The sequence below is a fragment of the Diuraphis noxia genome, unplaced genomic scaffold (genome assembly GCF_037042655.1).
Source record: "Diuraphis noxia isolate RWA-SAM2 unplaced genomic scaffold, SU_Dnox_SAM2 contig0001, whole genome shotgun sequence".
NCBI classification, from domain to species: domain Eukaryota; kingdom Metazoa; phylum Arthropoda; class Insecta; order Hemiptera; family Aphididae; genus Diuraphis; species Diuraphis noxia.
The window spans coordinates 82166812-82172811 of record NW_028301711.1 but is presented as its reverse complement, the minus strand read 5'-3'; the positions used below and the strand labels follow the sequence as shown (position 1 = coordinate 82172811).

General features: G+C 49.9%; 1 pseudogene; it reads right to left on the bottom strand.

Moving 5' to 3' along the window:
* Positions 1-1384: 1384 nt before the first annotated feature.
* LOC149062063 (uncharacterized) lies at positions 1385-2007 on the bottom strand (annotated as a pseudogene).
* Positions 2008-6000: the final 3993 nt, after the last annotated feature.

Below are 6000 nucleotides of genomic sequence, written 5' to 3'. Positions count from 1 at the left end.
GGTAATATAAGTAAATATACTTATAACTAGTATATTTATACTATAAGCACCATCTCCAATAATATGGTATTTATTTTCACATATTAAAGGTAACTCTTTACTAATGTCTGAGAGAGCAAATACTCTTGAATCATGGATTTTCCCTGGTGCACCGGTGAATACATAAATAAATTTTTTTTTGTAGTCACATATAGCTTGTAGGGTAATAGATGGCATGCCATGCCTATTGGTATATGTACTTTTAAGTTTGTGAGCAGGAGTTCTTATAGGTATTGAAGACCCGTCAATGCACCCTATTACACCAGGAAGTCCAGAAACCTAAATTTGATACCGATTTAGTAAAAAAAGCTTATGTAAGGCAAAAAAGCTTAATTCATATATTTACTTTTTGAAATTCTTGAGATAAGTTAACAGTTCCTTCGTTTAAATTTATAATAGTAGCTGAAATATCAACAAGAAAGTCCATAACTCTGTTGTTGATACGAAATTGTGTGGTCAATCTAACACCAAACCGTTCTGACACATCACGTAGACAACATTTATTTGCAGAAAACCTGAACCATTTTATTTTAATAACTAAAGGATTTAAAATATTATTTTGCTAACTATCAATTTACCATAAAAAGGAAAGTACATGGTTTTCTGACGTGACTGAAAATTCATTCAAATTTTTTCTTGGAAAAAAAATAGACTTTTCAAATTTTTCTATAATATTGTACACAGTAGATCGTTCCACCCTAAAACTACCTTTAAACTGAAAAAAAATTATTATTATAATCGCATTAAGGCCTAAACCTAAATTTACAAAAATAATTATATTTTTAATAAAGAACTAACTTGTTTATCTGTATAAACATGAACTATGTCCAAAATATAATTTTTAATTTTTGGTATTATTCTTTGTTTTCTGGACATAAAATACTTTATAATTTCATCATCGTCATCACTATCACTAGAAGAAAGGTAATCCATGATTTTTACAATAGTATGTCTATCCATATTGAGTTCGAACATCGAAAAACTTATAATATTAATAATTAAGATATTATGATCTATATTTTTCTTTATAAAACGTTATACCTGTAGGTGTTATCGGGATGGGGCTTGAATAAGCAATCGACACGGCGTTTGGTATGACTACGTTTATTTACACACTTCACAAACACTCAAGAACACTCAGGAACGTATGCAGCGTCGACGACGGTCGGGCAAAAGCTGCCGACCCCGCCGTCGCTAGCCGCCGCCGGCGGCCAGTGCCGCCGGCGACGGCCAGACCGGTTTTCGGTCGCGATCTCGCGGACGTCGATGGAGACGCAGCGGTCGTTGCGATAACGACCGCGACATACTCCCCCCCGAGTCCGCGAGGCGCGCCCGAGCAACCGGACTACTCCGGGTCGGGGTGCGGGGCCTCAGCAGTCACCTCCATGGCCTCAATCCACCGCTCGACCGCGGACAGCTGTTGCTCCGGCGTGGGTGGCAGCTGAACGGATGGCTGCTGGAAGGCGGGCTGCTGTGCTGGTGGTAGGACGGGTGGCTGCTGGACGGAGGGCTGCACCGCGGGTTGCTCGACGGCGGGCTGCTGGGCTGGTGGTTGGACGGGTGGCCGCTGGACGGAGGGCTGCACCACGGGCTGCTCCACTGCTGGCCGCTGGAACCTGCCTCGCCTATCCCGCACATCGTGGCGTTGGTACGCCGGCGCCGCTCGGCGGGGTGGTGCTCTCGCCGGAGGTCCTGCCCGAGTCCTGGCGGCTTCCGGCTGCGGGGTGTTCGCTCGGGTGGAGCGACGTCCCTCGGCGAATCCCCGCTCGAACAGAGCCCACGCAGTCGGGCTTGCCCGTATCCGGCCGAACCGCCGACCGTGTCCTCTGGGCCATCGCCCGACAGCCTCCTGGCTTCCCGCAGCAACTGCGCGGCCATCGCCCGGAGCTTTTCCACATGAGTGGCGATCATGCCACGGGATGGCCGGTTGTTGCGGGTTGGTGGCGGATGGTTAGCTCGTTCTGCCATCTAAAACAAAGGTATGGTTAGCTAATGTTCACTGACGGTCCTACAGCTCGCTTCATCGCTGAGACGTGTAACTTAGTAGGGTGTTTACCCTCCGTCAAGAACACTCCGGTTCCTAGTGGCTTACCCAACTTAACCGGACCTAACCATTTCGGGGCGAACCCCGCGTGAAAACGCTTCTCCGCACTTGACTGCGGATGCGCTTTGTAGTATACCCAATCCCCAACCGACAGACATGCTCTTCCCGGGGATTCTGAGGGTATATGGGTACTGGGAGATTTGGGACCGGGAACCACCGGGTCACCCCCCTCCACCACCGGAACATCATCCGGTTCCACCGGAGAATCTTCGGTTTCTACCGGAGGGTTCCGTACTGCTCCGGACAACTCCGGAGATCCTTCGGCTAGCTCGAGCTGCCAATCTCCGGGGGCCTTGATCTCACGGCCAAACATCATTTTTGCGGGTGACTGTCCGGTGTTTCGGTTTTCTCGGCTTCTCACGGAGAACAACACGCGTGGCAGGTAAACATCCCACAGATGGTGAGGCTTATCAACGAGTAAGGTTCGTAACCCTTTCTTCAACTCTTGATTTTGCCTTTCTACCGGGTTGGCACGTGGGTGGTATATTGGAGTCGTCCATCCTTCCACTCCCCACCTCTTTAGTGCATCACCCATTGCCTTTGACACGAACTGCGGGCCATTATCTGACAATAATGCCCTCGGGTATCCGAACCGTGGGAACAACTCCCGTTCGAATGTATCAACAATCGATTTAGTTGTCGCCTTTCCTAAAGGGTACGCCTCTACCCAGCGACTGTAACAGTCAGTTACTACCAAAATCGTTGTCTTACCCCGCTGCGTTCGTGGGTATGGACCCATTAGATCGATGCTCAGCACCTCCCAAGGTTGACGTGGGACTCGGGTGCACATCCGATCTTCTGGTTTGCGATTTCCTGATAACCTAACCTGGTTATACACGTGCACAGACGTGGCACGCCCGCACGTAGTTACGCACTGCTTCTCGCATACCGGCCCAAAAGAAACGACTCTTTATGCTTCTGTACGTTTCTTTCCACCCAAGGTGATTTGCTACTTCGTGGTCGTGGAACCTTTGTAGCATAATCGGAGCCTTGTCTACCGGGACGACCACCCCCTCTTCTCCATGCGCGATGGATCGGGGGTGACGGTGCAACACATTGTCCCGAATGACGTACAATTTCCGGAGACGACCGAACCTTGCACCGTCTCCGGAGAGTTTAGCAACTATCTCCCGTATGTTCGGGTCGTTCTGTTGCCACTCTCGGACATCTTGCAACGTTACGTTTCCGTCGTCCTTCTTCGGTTGGATTGCTCCACACTGGGTGACACCCACACCGGATCCTTCGAACACGCCGGACAGATCACCGAAGACTCCGGAAATTTCTCCGGACACTCCGGGCCGAGTCACAGGGGGGTCGTGGATATTATACTCCAGCGCCCCTTCGTCCACGGTATCCGGTCCCGCCGGACAACGGGATAGCGCGTCGGCTGCTTCATTTTCTACTCCGGGCACGTGCCGGATTTCAAAATCAAAAGACCCGAGTTGTAACGCCCATCGCGTTAGTTTACTGTTGGTACAGCGAGCCTGCTGTAACCATCGGAGTGCCGCGTTATCGGTAAATAGCATAAACTTACCGGACTCAAGATACGGCCTGAACCTGTCAACCGCCCAAACTATGGCTAGACATTCACGTTCGACTGCTGAGTATCTTCCCTGAGCTGGATTCAGTTTCTTGCTGGCGTAGGAAATGATTTTCCTGTCACCACTCTCCCCCCGCTGGAAAAGCACGGCACCAACTCCGACCTCGCTTGCGTCAGTCTGAAGATTGAATGGCTTACCCGGAAGAGGAGGACAGAGCCGTGGTGCGGACACCAAAGACTCCTTCAACTTCCGGAACGCCTCTTGCTCAATTTCTGACCAACGCCATTTGGTCCCTTTGGCCAACAGACTCGTGAGCGGTGCTGTGATTTCGGCGTAGTGCGGCACGAACTGGCTGTACCAACCACAAACGCCTAGCACCCGCAACACGTCTTTTGTCTTCTTTGGGACCGGTAATTCCTGTATTGCCGTCAGTTTTTCCGGCTCCCGGTCTATTCCTTCACCGTCCACGACGTGTCCTAGGAATTTGATTTGGGCCACACCGAATGTACATTTTTTCGGTTGGCACGTGAGACCGTAAGACTGGAGTCGCTCCAAGACTCTCTGTAAGTGGTTTAGATGTTGATCGGGACACTCAGAGTATACCACAATATCATCCAAATAAACCAACACAAATTTACCAACTAACCCACGGAAGATTTCGCTTACCAAGCGACAGAATGTGGCGGGGGCGTTTTTTAGTCCAAAAGGCATTACTCTGAACTGGAATAATCCTCTTTGGGTCCTAAACGCCGTGAGTGGACGTGTCTCTGGTGAGAGACCCACCTGCCAGTATCCTGATTTCAAATCCATGGTGCTGTAAATCTTCGCTCCACCCATTCCTCGGACCATGTCATGGAGATCCGGCATCGGGTGAGCGTCCGACTCCGTCTGCATGTTCAGACGGCGATAGTCAACGCAGAATCTACGTGAACCATCCTTTTTTTTCACCAGTACCACCGGTGCAGCCCATGGAGATATGCTAGGTTCAACAAAACCCTGTTCCTCCATGTCTCGCACCATTTCGGCAATCACCTCGTTTTTCTCTCGGGAGTACCCGTAAGCGTTTAGAGCCACCGGATTTGGATCCTTGAGACGGATCTGGTGCTCTATGACCCGAGTTCTGCCTACTTCTCCGGAGAAAACCTCCGGATATCGGCATAGGACTTCCTTGACTCGCATACCGTACTCTCCTTCGGGTAAACCTGCGGTTGTTAAGTCCACTCCTACGGTGACCGGAGTTACTGGATTTCTCCAACTCACGGAAACACGTCTTTCTTTTCCCAGATGGATTATGCAACCACTGTAGTCCCATGCGACTTGTTGCTCCACGAGGAAATCATGGCCCAGGAAGACATCTCCAATGAGATCGTCTAACACTGCCGCCCTGAAGCTTACCTCCAGATCCACTATTCGGGCCCGAAATTCGGAAAACTCCGTAATTTCTCGGGTCCGACCGTCCGCCATCCGGACAGTCTCCGGTTCTTCGGTAAAACTCCGGCCAAACTTTTTTGCCACCCACGGTTTGACGTAAGTCCTCGCCGCTTGGGAGTCCAGTAGCGCTACTACTGCCCCGAGTGCAAACTCTAGTTCTATGGCCGGTAACGGAACATCCGTTACTCTTGTTTTCCCCGTTGACACCGTTGCAATTGCTGGAGACTCTAACCCTCCGGTCCGCAGATCCGAGAAGCGTTGTCTCAACTCAAACTTTGAGTCTGTATCTGAGTCTCTCCTCTTGCAATTTTCCCGTGGATAAGGAATGAACTCCTCGGAAAAATCTTCGGATGTGACCGGACAAATTAACAACTGCTGTGTTAACTTTTCTTGTTCCGCATCACTTGAAACGCTGTTCGTGACATTGTTATCGGAAGGATAACTCACCTCGGTGATATCTCCACATTTGTCCGAAACATTTTCAATCCTGATTGATTTTCCCGCCTTGTTGTCCAGGTGGTCGGTCCACCTTTCCGTCGCAGAACCATTTACCCGGTCCATTGTCACGAACTGTAGTTCCTTCACCGGAACGTGGCTTTCAACGGATTTTCTCGGATGGCTTTGGCGATTTCTCCGATGTTGTTTCGGAGGTTCGACGGTTTTCACCGGACAACTCCTCACTCCGAAGGTTATCTTCGGGTGACCTAAGTTTTCCTCCGGAGGAATTCCGTCCTTACCGGAATTCGCCGGTTCAGAACTCGTCTGGCCCATTTTCTTCGGACCCTTTCCCGAGTCTCCGGTCCGTAACACTCCAAAGTTCCTTTTCTCCGGGTTAGTTTTGGTAGTTTGTGGTTCCTGTACCGGAACGCTACCAACTGCTGAAGT